This window comes from Equus caballus, chromosome 14 (genome assembly GCF_041296265.1).
Source record: "Equus caballus isolate H_3958 breed thoroughbred chromosome 14, TB-T2T, whole genome shotgun sequence".
In the NCBI taxonomy this organism is placed as follows: domain Eukaryota; kingdom Metazoa; phylum Chordata; class Mammalia; order Perissodactyla; family Equidae; genus Equus; species Equus caballus.
This window is the reverse complement of record NC_091697.1, coordinates 20116410-20140385: the sequence shown is the minus strand read 5'-3', so window position 1 is coordinate 20140385 and position 23976 is coordinate 20116410. Positions and strand designations below refer to the sequence as shown.

At 49.0% G+C, this 23976-nt stretch overlaps 1 long non-coding RNA gene across 1 annotated transcript in view; it reads right to left on the bottom strand.

Annotated features, from left to right (window-relative positions):
* Positions 1-4243: 4243 nt before the first annotated feature.
* LOC138917435 (uncharacterized) overlaps positions 4244-23976 on the bottom strand; it is a 22692-nt gene continuing 2959 nt past the window's right edge. The window contains exons 2-3 of the long non-coding RNA XR_011425419.1: positions 6312-6492; positions 4244-4809 (exon numbers count right to left, since the gene is read on the bottom strand). This is a non-coding gene — a long non-coding RNA (uncharacterized lncRNA). The remainder of the gene's footprint in view (positions 4810-6311; positions 6493-23976) is intronic.

Sequence of the window (23976 nt, the reverse complement as noted above, 5' to 3'; positions counted from 1 at the left end):
AGCTAAAGACAAAGGAGGATGTTGGGGATGATGGTTTGGGGCATCAAAGGGGAAGAAGGCAATTCACATAGAAATGGGAAAGCAAATGTTTGGTAAATAGGACTTTGATAAGAGTGGGCTTAGCAAGGACCCTCACAGTCTACCAGACACCCAGAGCTATCTATGGTGATGGCCTGTCCTGGGGAGAGGGCTTTATCTTAAATTCTTTTAGGCAGTTAGAGGGGGCAGTCAAAGTTTCTTTCAGAGTCTTTTGTTCTTGAAAATAACCGAGGCAAGGCAGAGAGACACCTTTTGGTGTGGCCACATTCTGATCGCCCTCAGGATCTAGACGGGTGAAGGAAGCTCTAATTCCTATCAGAAACGATGCCCCTGCACACACTGTGCTTGTCCTAACAGGGATGTGACCAGATCTAACTCCGGAGCGTCCTTTTTGTTGCCAGGTTCAGCCTCAGTGGTCACAGTGGACTAGCACTTGGAGGCATGGGCAGCATGGACCAGAGGCAAAGGTCTCATCACAGCCTTGGGCAAGCCGCTTACCCTTCCCGCTTCTCTGTGCGCCACTGTGACGACTGCATCCACTTCAGAGGTATTGAGGGTGAGGTTTTAGACCCCGGGGCGAGGAGGATGCCGGCAAATGATTTGATGAAACCAGTTTGCGGCCTGCTGCTCTCTATCCTGTGTGGGCCGGCTCCCCAACCACCAAAGCGCAGGTCTGTCCCAGTCTCCAGCCGCCTTACAGCTGAGCGGACAGCGCCGGAGCAGCGGGAATTGTTCCGGCGTACTCCCAGAGGCCCTTCCTCACAGCTTTGCCTAAGGTGACTTCTCTCTAAGCTTCCGATGTTCACAATCAGCACAGTGTGCCTGTGAGCGGTGTCTCCCCACGACTCGGAGGGAAGCGTGCCTTTCCGGCTCATGCTGCCACAGCAATCCCTGAGAGACCAAGCTGGAGAGACTGGAGCCTCGGGAGAGAGGCGGTACGGTGCCCAGATTCAATAGCCACACGTCCTTGGGAATCCGACCCACCCTCCAAAGCCTCTTTCCTCGTCTCTAAAAGAGGAAGAACCCCAGCACCCATCCACACCAAGAGTGTTGGGGTGACACGTGTGGAGGATGGCTGAGATCTGCTCACATCACTACTTAGATGTGCAAAGAAAACGTGGTTAAGTACGTCTTCACAAGTTGTGGAGGTGGAGGTGGGGGGGGCCAAGACTTTAGCTCAGCACTTCAATCTCCTCTGGTCCAAACCGTCTCTTCCGAGTTCCTTTGCAAGGGCAACTTTGAATCAGGGATGGCTTAACGGTCTCTTTTGAATGACAATCTCTTTCAGATGAATTTTGTGTCATTTGGATGGAAATTATATTATCCCATCCTTGGGTGCCTCTCCAAAATGGCACCTGGGTATATGTAGAGGTTGGGGGGAGAAAGGCGGGGATCCACTGGCAGTCCCCGGGTCCATGCTGAGCCCTGCATTGGAAGGTCAATCTGGTTTGGTCTGGCCATGGACAAGTGTCTGCTATGGGGTGACTGCTATGGGGTCCCATCTGACCTTTAGACCACTGCTAGAAGCTGTGGGTCCAGCCATTTGACAGTGACCACAAAAGCCATGCATCTTGCAGCCCATCTGTCCCCACCCCAGACCTCCGCTGGCCCACTGGCCCCCTCAGCACCTCTAGGTTCTCCCCACATGCAGCATGTGGGAACTTCTGGGTCCCTGCACACCTCCCCCAGGCCATGCGGAGCCAGGAACCCTGCCTTAGGCTCATCTATCAGCTGCTTCCCTCTTGACCTCATATTGTGGACTGAACGTTTGTGTCCCCCCAAATTCATATATTGAAATCCTAACCCCCAGTGTGATGGTGTTAGGAGGTGGGGTCTTTGGGCAGTGTGATGTTGTGATTTATAATAAGGAATATGTATTTGGTCTTCGTCCCCTGTTTCTGGCACATAGCTCCCAAAACCACTGGAAATTTCCTGAGCAAAGAAAGTAATAAAGGTATCTTTTATCATGTCAGTGAGGTGACTTTTGGAAAGTACCTAGGTAACCTAAGGATGGGGTCTGTTTGCTGCTGCTGAGCTAACAAAATAAGGCTCTGAAGGAGAGCCTTTTGGCGGACCCAGTGTGAACCAGGTGCACACCACGCACCAGCCGAGTGCTCGCTCTGTTGCCTGACTGCGCAAGGACATCCCTGTGGGCTTCAGGCAAGGTGAGATGGAGAGGGAGGGTCTGTGGTGGGGGTGCCGGGAGGCTGCCAGTCTTGCCCGGTGGTCACTGAAGTCCCCCTTCCCAGGCGGGAAGCTGAATTCTGGGGAAGAAAAGGCAGAGAAAGGCTCAGAACAGAGGATTCTCCCTCTGCCCACCCCTGCTGCAGTCCCTGGAGAGTGGGCCTCGCTGCTACCCGACAGCATCAGCCAGGGAAGAAACACGGGATCTAGAGTCAGGCACCCACATGACCTGGCCCTGCTCATCACTGACCCGAGCAGTCACTGACCGCTGGGCCTTGATGGTCTGTGCCCACACAAGGGGATTAGGCACATCTTGTCTGATTACCAATAGATTAACTGGGCCGCCCAGTGAAGAGCTGCCGCCCTGCTCATCCCGGCTACTCTGAATTTGTGCCCCCCGCCCTGCCCCCCTTGGTTCTATAACGCAGCTCAGGTTGGGACAGCCTCTTCCCGTATCTGATTTCCTTCTCAGCACCGTCTGCACGGCTGCCTCTTCATGATCTCCGCAGGACGGAGTCGGCACGTCTGTCTGTAGAACCGTGAGGCAACACCAGGACTCTCACCTTGTCTGTCCAACTGCGGAACGTGCCCTCCCAACTGGCCATAACTGAATCACGGGAGAGACACAGACGCTACGAAGGCAGATATCTCCTCCAATAAATCTGGGGGAAGAGGGCATCCAAGTTTTGGTGCTGGAAAAACTAATTTGTAGAAACACAGATCTGTTTTGTGGACAGGAGTTTGGCAAACACCGTCCTGCAGGGGGCGCTGCCCACTCAGCGACCCATGCCCTCCTGGCGGGCGTGCAGCGGGGTGAGGGCTGTTTTGAGTCCAACTCAATCCGAAGTGTTTCAGGTGTTTTGTTGCATGTCTACTTACTAAAGTGTTTGCTGTGCTATAAGAGGCCCAGAGAGCCCAAGCAAATAACACCCTTTTTTAAAATTACAAGAAAATACATGTATCCTGCACCACACACAATCCTTTTAGAAATACGTCCAACCACTTCTTCAACAAGCCTCCTAAGCAAAGGTCAGGGTTTCTAGGCAGTGTTTTGTTTTGTTTTTTTTTGAGGAAGATTAACCCTGAGCTAACTACTGTAGTCCTCCTCTTTTTGCTGAGGAAGACTGGCCCTGAGCTAACATCCGTGCCAATCTTCCTCATGCCTACCACAGCATGGCCTGCCAAGCAGTGCCAGGTCCACACCCGGGATCCGAACCGGCGAATCCCAGGCTGCCAAGAAGCAGAACGTGTGCACTTAACCGCTGCGCCACTGGGCTGGCCCCTGGGCAGTTCTTTTTAGCCTTAGAAAATGTCCCGTTAATGGATAGTGGAGTCAAAGTTACTTAGGTGGTATTATTAATTTGATCTATAAATAGATGTATTTTTTTTCTATTCATATTCCATTTCAGGTTTGCTTTTTCTCTCTTTTTTGATTTAACTTTACTTTTTTTTTTTTTAGGAAGATTATCCCTGAGCTAACATCTGCCGCCAATCCTTTCTTTGCTGAGGAAGACTGCCCCTGAGCTAACATCTATGCCCATCTTCCCCTACTTTATATACGGTATGCCTGCCACAGCATGGCTTGCCAAGAGGTGCCATGTCTGCACCCAGGATCCGAACCGGTGAACCCTGGGCCACCGAAGTGGAATGTGTGAACTTAACCACTGCGCCACTGGGCCAGCCCCTAATTTTACTTTTTGAATACATAAAATATTTTCATGATTTGAAAGTCAAAACTATATAAAAAGGTGAAATCAGAGAAGTCTACTGCTCTGAAGACTAATTCCGGCGTGTGAGTTTTTTCCCAGCATCAAGCAATTCTCTGACCCCAGCTGGGTGTCCTACAACCAACTCAGTTCTGACACTGTCTACCTGGAGGTAGTGTCAGATCCCACAGGGGCTTAGTCCTACAAGACTGCCCCTTCCCCCAACTCAGATGCCAATCACAAGTCCATGTTCTCATCCCTGTGATGCGGGCTCAGCGAGCCAAAGAGTTGAAAGATTTCTTAGACTCTCAAGGTCTGGCAGTAGTGCTCTTTTATTCAGAGAATAGCATGGAGTAGCATGGGGACAGGACCCATGGGCAGTAAGAGCTGCAATGGGTTAAGGGTAGGGCTAAATTTATAAGGCATAGGTATGTGAGTTATCTCTTTACAAGACAAAGGAAAAATCATGTTAAAAAAAGTCATTAAAATGGTATCAGTGCAGGTGGGGTCTGGTTATCGGGTGGTCCTATAACGTTGCATAGGAATCAGGTCGGATTAAGTCAGGATGTCCTCTGCTTCCCGGAGGATGATATAGATCGGTGTGTAGGACAGGACGCCTTGGGCCTTTCTCCCATCATAAAATGCCCCCTGAACCCATTTGGCCCCGAAATCCTTTGGGGATATGGACGATGGTCAGTCTTCTGTAACTACTTCCGGCTGCACAAGGTCGTAGAGCCGTCCCTAAATGGGGCCACAGGGGTACAAGGCAGGAAGTTCAGCAGATGAGAAGCTTGCGCCCGTGGAGTCCAAGGCTGACAAGGTATACAGATCCTCTGGAGACGAGAGAATCATTTGACGGGAAGTGGTCCAGGAAGTGAAACTTTGTTGACATGTGGAAGACAAACAATGAAATAGACAGCAAATTATAATAAGAAATACAAGCAAGATGATTAACCCAATGAATAAGGCTTTGACAATAGTCCCAAGACCTGGACCTGACCAGGAGTCCAACCAATGATTTAGGGATAGGGTGGGGTCAGATATGGATTTAACTTGGTGGCTCATATCAGATAGGAAGCCAGATATTTTGATGGTAGTCAGGAATATAGACACAACATTCGGTTTTTATAATGGCACAAGTGCCCCCCTGTGCTGCCGTCAAGACATCCAGTGCCATTCGGTTTGGAGGACTACCTTATGTATGTGGGATACCTCTAAATCGAGCAGCGAAAGGTTATGTTGTGTATCGTTTAATGCCTTCATGGTAAATTTGTTTAGGGCTTCCATGTGCCAGATGACACTTTCGATTCCTAATTGGGGAAGGAAAATTGAGGCAAGGTGACCACACCAGTGGAAGACAGAACAGGTCCAGCGTCGCTGTAGGTTGGGTAGGTTTGCAGGAGGAGACACAGTAAATGTAGTTCTACCTTGCATCCAGACGAAGCCTGGGGTGCATCGTCCAATCCATCCAGGTGGCAGCCAAGGCCATAAGTTGGAGCCACATAACCAGTGAGTGCCATTAGGGGCTAACCAACGTGTGCTGGGCCGTCTATCCCAGTCAGTCCCAAACCAATCAGTATTTCTTATGACATGATAAGAGAACTATGATATGAGAACATGTGTAATGGGGAATTTGTCCCATAGGTCAGATGCTATTAGGCCACGTATCACAGGTGTGATTGGTTTGTTCCCAAGATAGAGTGGCCTTTTGACTGAGTTGACCACTAGTAGGAGTGAACCAAAGATATTTGTCCCAAATTTGAAATAGTCCATCCTGTGTGTATCCATAGGTTGGGGAGTTTACCTTAGGAACTTGTTGTTTATGACCCACCTGTGACAAGGCAAATTTAGTTAGTGTTTGGGCAGGAGAGTTGAAAGAAAAGGTTTGACTGTGGCCAGGGAACTCCCAGGTATCAGAGACAGATGGCCACAAGGAGACCTTATGATTAGTAACAGGTGAATCTTGTAGGGGAGAAGAGCTAGAATCTAACATCCATGAATGCGTACTATACCTTCTACTGAAACATCATTTTTCTCTCTAAAATCACCCTCATTTTTACAAAAGATAGACAAATTAAGATTAACTGGTCTTCAAAATAAGTGTAGTTTCAATAAAACTTGGTCCAATTATTTACATAAGTGCAGCACGAACAGCAATTGATCACATAGGCTCTTTTAAATCTACTTTGCTAGAATTTTTTTATGAGGAATCTCAGATCGAACTTTAAAGGCCTCTCAAAGCCAGAAAAGCCAAGCCAAGGACTTGCCATCAGATTTTGCCTGTAATACCTACAGATTTGGGTGGCTTCCTCTCTTTTTGAGATCCCCCAAAATATTTCGAGGTTCCTTGCACCCTCCAGATAAGTGAGCTTCCTTACTTACCAGGTAAGATTGCCTGAATCTCTGTAAACAACCAGGCCAATATTTCCAAGTGGCTTTATTCCAGAAGGTCCAATTTTTGTTCCTGAAAAGCTGTCTTGTCATATCTGAGCCTGTATGTTTCTCTCAAATATGACATTCCAGTCAAAGCCTTGGTAATATAGCCAATGTTTTCAAATGAGTCCTGTTACAAGGAGAACAGATTCTTATTGAACTCACACAAATAACTGTATTTCCACAAAATAACCATACTCACTCACAAAGAGTTTCCAAATACTAGAGGGATCAGGTAGGGAGAAAAAGATAAATGTTTCAGTTCTGTACACAATGGCATAATTTCACCAAATTGCTATAAGGCATAGTTAGCATAAGAGAAAAGAGAAGATTTCCTTGAATCTGAGAAAACAAAACATCAAAAAATCAACAATATTTCAAACAAAAGTCATAAAAATTATAATCATCTTCATCATCATCATCATCAGTCCTGTGTAATCAATTCTTGATCTTAATCTTCTGTCAGCAGTTTTATGAGGCCATCAGTTTCTCCATTAGAATTTTGCAATTTCTTACCCAGTTCAGTTTTACCATCCGAAAGTTTATCAGAAACCTGTATTCTAGAATCCTGTGTCAGAATCCTTTCCAGGAATTTCTCTGAAGATGAAACATATTTGCAAAAGCAAAAAGCATCAGAGTAAAACAGCAACTATCTGCAAATGACAAAAGACTCCAAAGGAAAATTGACAAAGAAACTTGGCTACTTCTGTGACATACAACACTGCTAGATAATAACTAAGATTATGGCTGACAAGCAGGACAGATAAAAATTTTAGGAATATTACATAATTTTAAAACATTTACATCAATAGCATTCACCCACATAATACCACCCAAGGAAGTTTATCATTACTTATTTGACAATGCTTCCCAAGTAATTTATCATACCAAATAAGCCTAATAAGTTTAGTATTTTCCTCCTTATAGGAAGAGAGAGCAAATTTCTTTGAGAAGTCTCAGAGGCCCTCTGAAAATCCTCAGAGAAATCTTCTCCCTGCTACTAGGTCAAATAAAAGCCGTCATTCAGGATTTGACTATTTTTTGAGAGAGAAGCTTGTCAAAAACATCAAAAGATTTTAAGACACTTGTTCAAATAGGAAACAATGCTTACTGTGAAACAATGCTCAGGTATCTATTCAAACTGACAACAGAAACATTCCAGAGCGGTTAAAACAGTCAAAACATCTTTCTTTCTGAACATAGGAAATTGTTTTAGCAACACAGATTTTCTGTCTTTTAGGTAGAGCTAGAGCAAGAAAATTATCCTTTCAGAGAAAACCAAATTTTAATTTTTGCACTAGCTTATTTTTAACATTAAAACGCATTTACTTAATTGTATTTACTTTAATCTTAGTCTACTTGACCAGCATAAAACTCCTTTCTGAATTTCTCGTTCACAAACCTTCTACAACTTCCTTTTATGTTCAGAATTTGTCCCATGCTTTCATTCTTCTCTTCTAGGACCTGAGGACAAATTTATCTTTCTTAACCCAACAAAAATACTTCCATTCTTTATACCCTCTTTACTGAAAATATACATTTTAAGTTCCTTGTATACAAAGCTGTTTTCCATTTTAATTTCCAGTAGCTTTAATTACATATATTGAGAATTTTTAACCCTTAAGAGACACTATAAAAACTAAGCAACTATAAATTGCCTTTTTTATCACAATTCTAAACACTTTTCATAATTTCTAGGAAACATGCTACTTCACAGTAATAAAACACAGGCATGTTTGCTAATAGACCAAGACATCCTTTAGCCTCTCTGCAATAAGAAGCCAAAGGGATAAATTAGACAGGTGCAGCAATAACGTTTCAGTGTTCCATCCTATTCAAAAATGACCCAGATACTCAACAGATTTTTATCATTTAACTTAACTTGGCAAAACTCAAGATTGTTACCAAAAAGAATTTGGAAGCTGGTTTTTTCTCAAGTATACAGCCCATAAAACTTAATTATTGTACCCAAAAACTCTTACCCATTTTCATCTGTCTAAATCATTTGTTTCCAACAATTGTGTTCAGATTACCCATGAAATCCTCGTGAAACACTGGACAAAACTAGCTATCATTTAAAGCTATTATTTTGCTGATGAATTTCTAACAGACAGCATGAGCTTATGTGATTAGTAAACCCAGGCTGTATGTCTGCATCATATCTAAATACTGACAGCTCTGAAGACATGCCTGTTTCAATCAAACCAACAAATTTAAACAAGCTTTCTTTTACCAGAAGTTAATCTTTATCATGTTAACTTAAAAGACATTGGGTTAATTTCCACTACACCTATAATTTATGCAAGCACTTACTTTAAGACAATTAAACAGAGCTCTTAATTTTGGCCATACCATCCGGAGGTAAAATACCACACAATATAACATATATAGACACACATACACTGAATCTCCACAGCTACTGTTTTAAAAATTACTGCTAAAGCTCACCAGTTATGAATCCAAACTTTCTTTTGAGCCTTTTTACTAATATTTGTGGAGAAGACATTTAAGATGCTAGATTTTTTGGCAAGGGCACACTTATGGCCGTTTTTTTCCTTTTTTTTCTTCAGTCTTAGGAATTAGTGATGGGCTAGGTGGTCCCCAGAGGATTTGCAAGCTCTTTGAGATGAGGGAAATGGGTGGAAGCTGAACACCTCTAGAGCTGCTTTCCAGCCTTACAAGGATTTTCCAAGGACAGTTGCTCTTGATTTCTCAGAAACTGGGTCGTAACTCAGATGACATTATAGGTTGATCTACCTGTCTGGCTATCGGGTGGTCCTATAACTTTGCGTAGGAATCAGGTCGGATCAGGTCAGGACGCCCTAGGCTTCCCGGAGCATGATATGGATCCGCATGCAGGGCAGGACGCCTTGGGCTTCTCTCCCTGGGGCAGCCCGGATCCGCATCACCTGCTTCTGACCCATTAGCTATAACTCAGAGGTTCCCGGAACCCCCTCCTTGCGTTCGATTAACCTGCCAGAGCAGCTCACAGAACTCAGAGAAACATTTTACTTACTAGATCACCAGTTTATTAGAAAAGGATATAACTCAGGAACAGCCCGATGGAAGAGATTTATAGGGCAAGGTACGGGGAAAGGGCATGAAGATTTCCGGTTCTCTCCAAGCACCGCTCTCCCGGAAACCCCACATGTTCACCAACCAGGAAGCTCTCCAAACTCCATCCTTTCGGGTTTTGATGGCGGTCTCAGTACATAGACATGATTGATTAAATCACTGGCCACTGGGGACAGATTCATCCTCCAGCCCTGTCACCTCCCCTGAGGTAGGGAGTGGGACTGGAAGTTCCAACCCTCTAATCACACAGCTGATTCCTCCAGCAACCAGCCCCCACCCTTAGGTGGTCCAAAACTCACGTCATTAACATAACAGAAGACACTTTGAACTCTCTTATCACTTAGGAAATTCCAAGGGTTTTAGGAGCTCTGTGCCAGGAACAGAGACAAAATATGTATTTCTTTCTTTTTTTTCCTGAGGAAGCTTGGCCCTGAGCTAACATCTGTGCCAATCTTCTTCCACCTTGTACGTGGGACACCACCACAGCATGGCTGACAAGTGGTGTAGGTCTGCACCTGGGATCTGAACCTGTGAACACAGGCTGCTGAAGCAGAGTACGCTGAACTTCACCACTACCCCACAGGGCCGGCCCAAGACCACATATATATTTCTTATTATAAATCATAATATCACAGCTCCCTTTCCCATCTGAGAAGAACATTTACGGCAGCTGCCTCCAGGGCCCCCCACGCCCACTGCTCCAGCCTCCACGCTGTCCCTCTGGGACAGAGAGCTCAACCGTCCAGATTCCTGTCAGGGCATCGGGTGGCCCAGAGCAGGCTGGGCCCCTAGAGGTCATCCAACATGCCTCTCCATCTCACATACAGAAACTGGATGTCAGACTTCTGGTCATGTGGGCAGGACCCAACCCAGGCCTTGAGTCCACTCCATCCAGAAACAGGAAGGTCTCTCGGGCCGGAGCCCGGGGAGGAGGCACTGATGAGGATTTTTAGGCTGCTTAATTTTAAAACAGTTTATGATGAGGACTTTTAGGCTGGTTACTTTTAAAACTACAGATGAGAAGCAAGCTCCAAGGAGTGGAATTTGCTTGCTTGTCCCTTTGTTGGGAAAGATTTACATTTCTAAGGGAAACCTCTATCTGTAAAGATGCCTCCCTCTCTGTGCCAGGAAGAAGGGGGATGGCCTTATCTCTAGAAACTCTTAATGCCAGAGGCAAGAATTTAAGTTGGTTGCTGTCTGGCAATCTCATGTAACTGATTTAGGGTGGTGGCTTCTAACCTTTCTAACCTTTACTTAATCCGATTTGAATCTTGTCTAAAAGTCATGGGATCACCCAACGACCAGACCCCACCTGCACTGATACCATTTTAACTTTTTTTCATGTTCTTTCCTTTGTCTTCGTAAAGAGATGACTCACATACCTATGCCTTAAATTTAGCCCTAACCCTCAACTCGGGGCAGCAGCAGCAGCTCTGCCTGCCCGTGGGTCCTGTCCCCATGCCAGCGGGGGCAGCAGAAGCGGCAGCAGAAGCTCTGACTGCCCATGGGTCCTGTCCCCATGCTATTCTATACTATTCTCTAAATAAAAGAGCACTACTGCCAGATCTTAAGAATCTAAGAAATCTTTCTTTCGACTCCTCGGCTCACCGACCCCGCATCAGCGCCACCTTCATCTGGCTGCTGCTACCAACCACGCAGCACGGGCAGCATGTTTTCACCCAAATCCTCTCACAACACTGAGAGATACTTCACCAAGGAGGACACAGAGGCATGGGAGGGTTAAAAGACCCAACTGGTCTCACCCAAAGCCCTTGCTCTTCACGCTGCAACACAAAAAACATCCTCCCCTGCCGCTCCCGCCACTCCGCTTCATCCCGAGTCCCGGCTCCCACCAGCGGCAGCAGCATCTTTCAGGCTGCCGGCTGGCAGTGCGGGACCCACCTCCCACTCTGCCTCCTGCTTCACCCTGGCGTCCGGTCTGCACCGCAGAATCCAGCCCTCGAGGGCTGGAAGGAACCGCCAGGGCATGCAGTTCAGCTGCCCACGCAACATTAGGGCTTCCTCTGAGCGGTGGTGGGGAAGCTGCTGCCCAGGCTCAGCCTCAGCACGGCCCCCACCCCTGTGCCAGGGAGCTCACCACTTCCTGACACTGCCTGCTACATCTTGAAATAGTTAGGATGGTCACAACTCTGCCTTAGGTCGAGCTGAAATCTGCCTCCTTGTTGCCTCCCTTCCCAGCCCCGCCTCGACATTTTCACTGGTCCTAGTTTTTTCTTGTGGCTTCACAGAACAGACCTGCCCCCTCCTCCATCTTAGCCCTTTGAAAGTGAAGGCTATGATCATGCCTCCGGAGAGTAAATATCCCCCACGGCTCCAGCTGGTCTGCATGCGACATGACTCTAAGTCACTCACCAGTCTGCCCCTCCTCCAAACATGCTCCAGTTTATCCAAATCAGGTGTTGAAAAACTCTGCCTATGGGGGCCAAGGAAGTGCCATGAGTGAGTGAGGTGGATGGTAGGGAGTGGCAGGGACTGCGGCAAAGAGAGGAGTATGTGCCCTATTATTGCAAACAGCCATTTTAGTTTCAGCCAATTGTTGCCACGCAGAAGTCAGGCCCCAGGATTGCCAGATCTCTCATTTTCCAGCAGAAACAGGAGTTTTGTATTTGTATTTGAAATGTCTTGATTTTTTAAGTCAGCAATTAATTTTAAAAAAGCACACCATATAAGTCAACACTGTGCAGCTGAACATACACCTATGGGCACCATATGCCACCTCCAGTCAACAGGTTTCTGAAGACGTGACACCTAGAAGTGAACGGACACTCGAAGGTGGTCCTGACCTGCCCATCCTTCCTTCCTCAGGAAAACCTACGCCCTCCCTCCCGATGTGCTACTTCGGGTCTTCACCATCTCCCACCAGGCACAGGCCTGCAGTGTCCTGACAGCCAGCTGTCTCTCTGTCCAGACCTCCTCCTCACCACTGCCCAGTGCACCCCCACCCCCGAGCCCCTGCCCTAGGACCTTGTGTGCTCAGACCTCAATCAGCTGGGTCTGGCTCCTTGTGGAAAGCAGGCAGGCCGTAGCCAGCCTCGGCTAACACACCCCCTGGGCCTCTCCCCCTGGTCTGATAGAACTGGGGCCCCTCCTTCCTGCCCGTCCCTCTACCCTTTGATCCTCCCTCCAGGAACCCCTTCCTCCTCCCATACACCCCTCAGCCCAGCTGGCTTAAGACCTCTCCGAGGTGCGCCCCCCGGGAGTGTCAGCCTGCAGTGGTTTCTGCCCCTTATACTTTGCCAATACCACATCTGTAAAATGGGGAGAAGACAGACCAACCTCAAAGGGCGTTTGAGGAATAAATGAGGTGACTCGTATCCAGTGCTCAGAGCAGCACCTGGCACACATGACATGCTCAGTGCACACGAGCACTGACTATTCCTGCCCGCTCGGCGCTGAAGCCACATGCTGCCTGGCGCTCTCTCACATGTACTAATCACACCCTTCCAGCTACGTGACGACACAGAAAGGGCCGTGGACATGAAGACCGGCAGACCTGGGTCTGAATTCCATCCCTCCCAGGTTCTACCCTGGTGATGTCACACAACCTCTTTTGGCCTCTGTCTCCATGCCTGTAACACGGGGCTAATGGTCCCCACTTCTCAGCGTCGTGATCAGGATCAAATGAGGCAATGTCTGCAAAGGCTCTAAGTAAACTGGAAGAAAAGCTGTAAGCACAGCAGGATTCTAGAGGAGGCCATTCCAGGCCAGCCACCACACTGCTGGAGTCAAGGGCAGGCACCTCTGTCCTTGAGCAGACCTAGAATGTTCTTTTGTTGAATGTTCAACAAATAGTTTTTGAGCAGCTACTCTGGGCCAGACATCGTGCAGAGCTACTGCAAAGATGAAGGCCCAGCCTCGAAGGAAAGGTGGGAAAGTGGTTTGCAAGGCGCATCTAAACCTCCCACAGCCGGCTCCTCCACGCAGACCCTCTCCCGGGACCTGGTATCCCCCTGCCTCCTGGCTTCCCTTCCCAGACTCTGCTCATTCCAGTCAGTCCTCTCACTCTTGCCTGAATGACCTTCCTGCCACATATTCATTCATTCATTCACTCATTCACGCATTACACAATTATTTATTCAGTAGTTACTAGGTGTTCTAAAAACAAAACAGACCAGAATCCCTGCTCCTTATGGGTTTTACGTTCTAGTAAGTCATTACGCAACTTCTTTGCTTTACAAACTCCACTGGTTTCCAATTACTTATGCTAGAGTGGAAAGTCTTGAGCTGGGCCTTGGGGACAGTTCACAATCCAGCTCTACTCCCTCATGCCTCATTTCCCAGGAAGGAGGTCTCCCCCACTATAGATGGGCCAGGCCACACAGGCTGCCTTTGCTTGGGTGGTTTCCCCAGGGTGGGGAACACCTCTGCCAAGTCAGAGGCAGCTGGACGTGTCCTCGGTCGGGGAACCTGTTCTCAGCCCTGCCGCAGCCAGGTCAGCGGCCTCTCCTGCCCGTGAGCTCTGCCACACTCACCTGGGAGCTCCCAAAGGTCATTTTCCTTGTTGTTTCCCCAGCATCTACATAGCGACCCTCAGCCATGGGAATCTGTGTGTGTCTGTTGCAAAAGCAGCTGGTAAAAGATACAAATGGTTTTGTGGATGGCCAGAGAGGAGAAGCAGAGAGCACCTTCCAAAGGGGCAGTGACAAAGAGCGTCTAGTGGAGGATGTCCATGTGGCCTGGGTGTGGAGGAAGGAGCAGGATGTGACACAGGGAGGAGAAATCACCTACTGGGCAGAAGGGCCAACGGGTGCAGGAACAGAAGCATGGGACACGCTAAGGAGCCATCCAGGGTTCCATGGGCCAGAGAGAAAGGTGAGAAAAGGAACAGACTAGAGAACGAAGGTGGGAGAGAGGAGATATCCTCTGAGTGGGAAACGGCTTGAATGTCAAGCTGGGGAATCTGACCTCAGCAGGTCAGAGGTCAGAGCTCAGGTGGGACGAGGGCAGGTTACGGAGTCGAAGGAGGCCCAAGGGACCCGGGAGGAGTGGTGACTAGGGCTTTCTACAAAGGAGAGGCACTCTTAGCTCCCAGTGATGGAGCCAAGGTGGATAACTGGGCTCAAGGCTGCCACAGCTTCACATTTTTTAACAGAGAAGCCAGAAATCCAGTCTTCATAGTGAAGTTTCGTGATTGAGAACACCACCACCACCAAACAAAGCACGTTCACCGGTCCACAGCCAGCAGTCCGAAGTGATTGGAATGTGCCCTGGCTCAATCACACTGGGGCTGGTATGGGAAATGGCCAGAGTGGGGGCAGCTGGGCCTCTGAGGGGGGCTGCACTTGTCCAGGTAGGGCAGGGAGAGGGGTAAGGGTGTCAGACAAAATAAAGAAACACAGTTAAATTTGAATTTCAGATAAAGATTTTATTTTCATATAAAAAATAATTAGTTTTTTTAAGTTCCACTTTACCCAGGCATTCTGTAATTTTACTTGCTAAATCTGGCCAACCTAGAGAGGGGTCCTATGGCCGTTGGAACACAGATCACTTGACAAAAAACTGAACAGTGGGAGTGGGGGCAGTGTGGGACATCTGGGGTGGGACACAGGCAGGGCAGCAGCACCTGGCTGGGGTACCTGGTAAAGACAGTTCAGCCCTATAAACCCAAACCAGTGCTGCCATCCTGGAGAAAAGAGCCAGGCTGACTTCCAGAGCCTGCACCCCTGCTTCCTTGCCCCAGGCCATTCTCTGCACGGTGACCCTCAGGCTGGGCTCAGGAACAATGAGAAGACCCGGGGAGGAAGAGTGGGACCCCTCCTTTCCCGGGGCCTCTTCCCGCAGCACAGCCAAGCACTCCCTGCCGCTGTCGCTCCATCCTCTGCCCCTCTCAGGAGAGCACACGTTCGCGTCACTCTCCAGACCGCATGGCAGTACGCGCACACCGGGGCCCAGACCTGGCTGGACCGGGAGGGCGGGCGCGCGGGCTGCGGCCTGCGGCGGGAGTCCGCGCCGGGTTTTCTTCTCCCTCTCTGCGGGCTTGAGGCTCCTCACCCTCCGGACCTGCCTTCACATCTGGCAGTCCCTGAAGCCCTGACTGGAGCCCTGTTCTCTCTCCTGACAACCTCATCCTCCTCTGGGGCTTCGGTGACCATCCATACGCTGAGGACTAGCAGGGCATTTTTCACCCTGCCCGTCTAAACCCCAAAGGTATTCGGACCTGCTGTACTGTGTGTCCTCTCCAGCCACACCCCCCCATCTCTCCCACCCTCCCTCTTTCTCTCCTCTTCTCCCATTTTCTTTCCCTCTCTCCCCATTTCCTGGTGTTCCTCAACTATTCTTCTCTCTCTTCATTCCTGTCTTGTTCACAAAACTGCTCAAAAATGTCTCCTGGATTCCCTAAGAAACACAAAGTATCACTCTTAGGCCCGGCAACACAAAATAAAACAGCCAGCAGCTGACCCTGCACACAGTAAAACCGATGATTGACTTCAAAACATTGGAAAAATCACATCTTCTTGACATAACTTAGACGTGCAAAACCTGATCCAGGAGATTAGACTTGGTGAAAATAATAGTCGCAAAAGGAAATGCAAACTGACAAGAAAACGATTTTGTTTAAAGATTAGACTGAATAAAATCAGATTGAAAGTAAGTGATATCCATGAAAACAATTTTGGCAAAATAAAATTTAAATGCAAAAAATAAGAAATGGTTTCACTGTGTTATATTTAAATTTCTTATCAAGAAATTAATTTGCTTTAATAAATTTAATTTAAAAAATGCTTCACTGACCCAAGAAAAAAATCATTAGTGCTGGCAAAAATTCTAATTAAAATAGTCCCATTCAAGAAAACCACAGCGTCAAAATGCTCCCTACATGTTGAAAACTTGCAATTTTATATATCTCTGCCTGAACTCCAGGCTCAAACATGCAACTGCCCGTGGAACATTCTCCCTCGGGACATCCCAAAGCCAAGCTGCTGATCTTCTCTCACTAAATTGTTTTTCCTCACACACGTCTGCCTCCAAGACTGGGACCATCACCCATTTGGTTACTCACGCCAAAAACTCGAGGCATGCTCCACTCCCATGTCCCTCCTCGCCCAAACACAATAACCCAACATCCAGAGTGTCTCTCAAACTCTGTCCTCTCTCCAGCTCTGCCTCCAGCGCCCGCATCCAGTCTCACAGCTCTCCCACGTGGACTGACATAACTGTCTCCCTGAAACCACCCGTGCACCCTCTGGTCCAGACTCCACACTGACAGCTTTATAGCTGAAAAAGCCGAGCCAGGACCCCTCCCCTAGGAAAGGGAGTCTAACCACTTTGGACAAAATCTGTTGAAGATAGCTAGAAGAGCTGGTCAGATGTTATAAAATTCACACACACACTCTTAAAAGCGTCAAAGAGCTAACAAGATAGAGGGGAATTGCTGTGCCGAGGTCCAGGAGAGGACTGGATCCCAAAGAACTGACCCTGATACTCGAGGCTGTGGTTGCCCCGGAAGCTTTTGCCAGTTGGAAAGGTGTGGCTAAGAGGCCAAGCTCACTTCTAGTGGCCTTGCAGGGCTGGAAACAAAACTCAGAGTTGGGAGCCTGCCAAGGGTCACAGACTGATAAACCGCCCCCCAACACTGGGCTCAGCCTCCAAAAGACTATATCCAGAAGTAAAGGTGAACAGAAGGCAAACCGGCCCTTCCCTGCATGGCAGTCCAGCTCTGAGTCATGCCGGTGCCCCAGAAAACACGCTGCCCTAAATGTGAACCAACATGAGCTCAGTGTGCTCATCCCTCCAGGCACCTGGCCAAAGCAACAGGAAATCCTCTTTGGTGAACGACAAAGTCGCCCCATTTCAAATTATCTCTACAATTAATTTCAAAAACACAGTATTCAACATACAAAAATAACCAGACACACGAGGAAGCAAGATTCCTTGAGCTAAAATCATCAGAAATAATAGTCAACAGAAATAGAGCTAGAGGAATTACAGACTGCAAAATAAATTATTACAGTTACCATGTTCAAGAAATTAAATACCGAAATTGAAAATTTCAGCAGGGAGCTGGAAACTATAAAATTACATAGCATATGAAAACAAAGAATAAATGGACACTAAAAACTAAAATTATAAACTCAATGGACGGGCTTCCCAGCAGATTTGACATGACTGAAGAATGAATTAGAGACCTAGGATACTGGTCAGAAGTACAATCCAGAAAAAAAGTCTGGAGGGACAAATGGACAGAAAATACTGAAGAAAAGGTTACAGATACAGAAGTTACAAGGAGAAGATCTTATGTATGTTTAATTGCAGTCCCAGAAGAGAAGAGAGAGAGACAGAAACAGAAGCAATATTTGAAAAGATGATAGTTGAGAATTTTCCAGAATACATGGAAGAAATCTATAGGTTTGAGAACTCAAATGGATCCCAAGCAGGATATATAAAAAGAAATCCACACCTCGACCCGTCATGGTGAAAACATAGACAACCAAAGACAAACAAAAACGGTAAAAGCATCCAGAGGAAAATGACAGATAACAGTGCTAGTTATTTACCTCGTGTCTCTCAGGTCACAGCCCACCCTTCGACTAGCTGCGGGGTGACGCTGGGGCTAGAGTCTGCCGAGTACATCTCCCAGGCCTCACGCCAGCTGACTTCCTGTTAGGTTCTGCCAATGGCAGGACTAAAGGGAGATTAGCAGGCAGGGGAAGGGGATTCCTTCCTGTCTCTACTTCCTGTCGGCTTCATTTCAGGAGCTTCCAGCTCCTTTCAACACTCCCAGCACCAGCTACACGGAACCCCCTGGAACCCCCTCACAGGTCATAGCCCAAGCCAACAGGCCCCTCTTATGGTCCAAGCCCCTAGGTTCTGTTAACCCTACCTCTTCCCTTTTATCCTCCCAGGCCTAGGAGTAGCAGCTGCTTCCTGTAATTACTAATATCTGGGTAACTCAGCATCCTCTTTTGCTCATTCTGCATAAGCAATCCACCTTGTGTATTATATTCCCCTCATTTGAAGAAACTAACATGGTTTATATTTTCCTGAGTGGACCCTAAGTGATACAGAACTTTTCAAAGGAGCCGCAATGTGGTAGACAGCATTACTGTTCCTAATTATTTGCCACCAATCCCTATGGGAGGCAAGTACTTTCCCACCCTGCTGACATAGGGCTTTGGCTGATGACACCAAGGGTAATGACATGTGAGGATAAGTGACATTTGCTGTCACTTCTCAGCAGATGCTTTAAGAACCATCACATGATTTTGCCATGGCTCTTTTCTCTCTGTCAGGAGACTAGCACCCCACCAGCAGGAGCTGCAGCCAACCCACACAGGACACGGAAAGCAAGCTAGAAATAAACCTTTGTTGTTGCAAGCCAAGGAGATTTAGGGGATGTTTGTTACTGCACCACACTGTAGCGAAACCTGGCGTTTTCACAGAATTAGACCACATCCGACTCAAGAGCAAACACGGAAGCCAGCAGATGGTAAACAACAGCTTCAATGTACTTAGAATTCTATACTCAGTGCAATTATCCTTCAAGAAGAAACACGCAAGAAAGACATTTTCAGACAAAAACCAAGAGAATATGCCACCAACGGACTGTTTCACTTTATAGGAATTCTAAAGGCTGTTTTGCAAAGAAGGAAGATGATGAAAGATCATGGATGCAGGGAAGGAGGAAGGACAAAAACCATGGTAAACATGTGGGTCAATCTAGCTGAAGATTTTATGAGAAAACAATAATGTCTGTGGGGTTAAATAAACAACAGTAGCTTGGAAATCAGAGGAGGAGTAAGTGGAATTAAATGGTAAGGAGGTAAATGGAATTAAAGTGTTGTTGGGTCTCGGCACAGGTACTAGTAATGAGCTATACTGATGTCTTGTGGCCCCTGCTCTGCACTGACAAGGCACATGTCTTTGTGGTACTCTTCCCCACGCCGCCCAGCCTCACGCAAACGTACCTGGCCAGTCCTCTTCACAACGTGAGGTCACAAAAGATGAGGGAACACTGAGGAGCGGCAGAGACTGGAGAAGACTAAGGAGACATGACAGCTAATTGTCCTGCGGGGTGCCGGGCTGGATTCTGAACCAGAAAAGGGGTTTTGGTGGAACCCAAATGAAGTCTGCAATGTATAGTACTGCTGTTAACTCCTCGGTTGGCATCCCTGGGCCATGGTTATGGGCAATGTTAACACAGGAGGAGGCTGAGTCAAGGGGACAAGTGAACTCTACTATTTCTGCAACTTTTCTCTAAGTCTAAAACTATTTCAAAATAAAACAAAAAAAAAACTCGCCCAGAGACGTTGACTGTGAACGTTTCTGGCCTGTTTTCTGCCTGTCCCCTTCCTTACACAGGGTGACATTTTCTGCCCTGCAGGAGAAAGATCACAGCAGACACCTGAGTTCACTCCACAGTGAGCTTCAGGGTTCTCACCGCATCGAAATCTCACAACAGGCATCATCACCCTCATTTCACAAATAACGTAATTGAGGTCTAGCACAGGTTAAAGGTCACACAGCTCCTAAAAGCCAGGACTCAATGCAAGTGCAGGTCCTCTGATGCCACATTCCAGAATCACACTAAAACCCAGTGCTTGAAGAGTGGGCTCACACACCTGTTCATGCACACACTCATTCACCACGCCGAGCGCCTCCTGCCAGGAGGCAGAGTCTAGGAGGCCGAGGCCCCACCATTGACCTGCTTCCATGCTAAGGGCACACAGCACGGCCTGACTGGGACAAGGTGACACCCCCCTGCAAGAAAGGACTCACTGCCCAGCTGCAAGGACTGTGGCTGCCTGACGGTGGCCAGCTGTTAGCACCTTCTGGGTCCATTGCAGCTTTTAGCTGGAGATGGTGCTCTCCTCAGGAGGACGGCTGCCCGGCACAGTGGTCTGAGGCCCTTTTCGGCCCAATGAGGGATCCTCCAACAGGCAGATCTGGAGGCCCGTGCTGGGCAGGGCCACTGGGTCTGTATCGCCTGGTGGTGCCCTCTGCCCGATCCTGCTTCCTCCCCTTTCCTTTCACAGATGTTCCCCCCAGTAAACTCTCACACTCTGAACTCCAGCTCAGCATCTGCTTCCCGAAGGATTAGCCTACAACAAGCTATTCAGTAGGTCTGTGTGGCCTTCCCACTGGCTCCTGTGGGTACGCTAGCCCAGGAATGACGAGTGGTGTTTGCCCCCTCTGGTGCCCTCTTTGTCCCCGTCAGCCTGGTAAGCACCCTGGGGATAGCAGCTGTGTGCAGAGTAAGAGGCTGGTCCAGGGCCTGAACTCCCTGGTGACCACACTGCACCATCCTGTGCCCATCCTGCCACTGGACCTGCCAAGGGTGACAAACGCATACTTGGAGGACCCCGAGGACTGAGTGAGGATCTGTGTGCAGCCCGGGTCTCGGAGGAGGTGGAGCAAGTGGGAGGGGAGCTGCTGCCCTGGTAGGACTGGGGGAGGGTGGGGCGGGGGAGTGGCAGCGCCAGGCAGGGAGATGTGTGCCAGCCTGTCTGTCTCTCCTGGGTGGGGCGGGATGAACACTTGGGCACAGGCGCAGCCATCACGTGGCTCTGGGAGTGGGGCCTGCTGCGGGTCAGGGATGGAAGCCAGATGGGCGGGCTGTGTCGGGCACATCTACTCAGTGGGTTGAGGAAGCGGAACAGAGTAGGGGCCCAGGGAAACCTCTGCCTCAGCAGAAGCTACAGGGGAGAGGGGCTGATTTTGACTTCCAAGGCCTGTGGAGTTTCATGTACCAGGCCCAGGGTAGGGAGGGCTATGCCCTGGCTTGGCTGACTGGCCGGGCACAGAGAGCTGGAAGGGCGGGTGAGGGGCCCACTGGCTGGACACATAGTGCATGGCTGGCCAGGTGGCTGAGACCCCCCAAGACCAGGACCTAACTGGTCTGGCTTGGGGCTCCCATACTCCATGGGAAACATCCCTCTTTTGGCACTGAAACAGTGCCCTTCAGCATCTCAGCCATCTTCTCCACACAGCAGGAGTCCCACAGGTGACCACAAGGTCACTCCTCTGGCCTTCCAGCTTGCCCTCCTCTCTCAGGAAAGGAGTGTCAGTGGGCAGGTGGCCCCGGTGCTGGTGAAGGGCAAAGCAGAGTCTGCTCCTCTGCCGGCCGGAGGCCTGCCTGGATGCCCGTGAGGGTCTGGACCCTTCAGCCTCGTTTTAGGCAATCATACCTGTGAAATCACCCATCCTAAAATAAATGCATATTACAATTCAAAATGTTTGTCTACACTGAAATATTGATGGATGAAGTATCATAATGTTTGGAATTTGCTTTAAAATAACCCGGGAGTGGGGGAGGGAAGGGGAGGGGGGGAGGGTTTATATGGAGATGAATAAAATCATAAAGTTGGGTGATGGGTACATGGGAGGTTTTTTAATATCTTCTCTCTACCTTGGTGCATATTTGGAAATTTCCATAATTAAGCTTTAAAAGTAATCTAGGTAAAATCCTTGCTAAAAAAAAGGATTGTCCCACTACCTTTTAGCTAACCCTGGAATATGAGAATCCAAGTTCACTTCAGTGTCCAGCTTTTTTACTTTCTTTTTAAAAATTTTAAATTGTGGTAAAATACACATAACATGCAACTTACCATCTTAACCATTTTCAAATGGGCCGTTCCGTATTAAGCATTAAGCACATTCACGTTGTTGGGCAACCCAGCCACAGGACGCTTTCATCTTGCCATTGTGCAGTTCTGCAGTGACCAGCAGACTGCTCTCAATCCCCATCCCCCGCCCCACCCATAAATCACTGCCCCCCAGGGATTGGTCTCCCAAGTTCCAGAGTAAGGTACCCTGTTACTACCTGCGTGGCAGCTGGTCCTGGGCCTGGCTGTGGGGCCAGGCCAGGTTTCTGGTGACCCATCAGTGGGCCAGTCAGGCTGCCTGGACTTCCGGGGCCTTTCACACTGCAGGCCTGGCTGGCTCCTGTAGGTCTGAGTGCCCCAGGGCATGCACTTGAGCAAGTCCTGGCAGCTCTCAGCTTCCACCCCCACCTGCGGCCTGAGGCTGCCCCGGTCACCAGGGAGGCCAGGTGGGGGGGCATGAGGGGTGAACAAAGACTCCTCCCTCGAATGCACAGGTGACTCAAGGAGGGCAGTCCAGGTCCCAGGAGTCCACTTTCATCCCAGGGTGCGGAGCACATCTCCCTGGGTGTGGTGCGAAGGCAGGTGAGCAGGGCCCCACTGCCTTGACTCCGACAGCCACAATGCCCTGCTGCGACACAGCTCTTGGGTTTAGAATGATCTTGCAGGAGCTGGCAGGAGTTAGAGCAGGCACCAAGTTACCTGTTAGCCTGCTCTTTGCAAGGTCTGAAATCCTCAGACGCTGCCTCCCCAGGAACGCCCAGCTCTCCTCCCTTGGGCTGGCGTCTGGCCAGCTCCAGGGGGACGAGTGAGGGCAAGGGAGGGCAAAGAGTGAGGGGTGAGGGCAGGCGTGGGACACACAGCTGTCAAATCCTTCCTTCACCGGCTTATGCCATTTCATTCTCGGCGATTCTGCCTGTTTACAAATGAAGAAGCTGAGGCTCAGAGAAGTCACCAGAAAGTTATGGACCGGGGATTAGAGCCAGGGCTGCCTGCCTTCATCCTCCTCCTCCTGCTTAGAAAGCAGTCATGAAGTGGCTGTTTGCAGATGGTGGTTGGAGCTGAGCATGATCAAGTGTCAGGTCCTGAAGGAGGCCCTGGGGGGTCTGGACGTGGACTGGGGGCCCGGCCCCATGCTGTCTCCTGGGAGAGACAGACAGATGACCCACAAATGCTGATGCACTGTGACAAGTGCTGCCGCAGTGACAGGATAAGGGAAGTAATTCTGTCTTGGGCACAGTGGGTGCCGGTAAGGGATTCTCCCAACAACTCCCAGATGAGGACACTGAGGTAGTCCCCAGCACAGAGGTATACAGGGCAGGGGCTGATGGAGCCTCGGGACCAGTTCTGAAGCTGGGGTGCCACCTCTCAAGCAGCAGAGAGTGAGGACAGAATGCGTGGGCTGGCAAGTGCCCTCTGGGCAGAGTGGGTGACGCTGAGAGGGCAGTAGGGAGACTGCTGCAACAGTCCATAAGAAGGGTGACGAGGCCAGAGGTGGCACCAGTGGGAAGGGGGCAATTCCTGCTGTGTGGTCCCAGGATTTTACCGTCTTGGCCACTGGCAAGCAGCAGGGATGCGGGTACTCCCCAGCCCAGCGAGATAGACCCAGACAACAAGGAGAGCGCGTGTGAGCTGGGGTGGTCCAGCCTGGCCGGCCCCTTCAGGACAGGCTCCCCGTAAGCATTTTCTCCTTGTGACAAACTTTCCCCACAAGGAGAAGGCAGAAGGACAAACTAACACTGACAGATGTCTCCCTTTGCCAGACGCTGTGCCAGGCACTTTACAGGTGTTCCTTCACTCAATCTTCCCAGCCAAATTATGATCCCCTTTTGGAGATGAAGACACTGAGGCACAGAGGGAGAGACTAAATTGTCCGAGGCCAGCCGCCTCAGGAAGCGGTGCACCCAGGGAGCCTCCGTTCCCTATCCTGGCAGGGCGCCTGAGCGTCTCGCCCCTTGGCTTCTGGGCGGTGTGGCTCC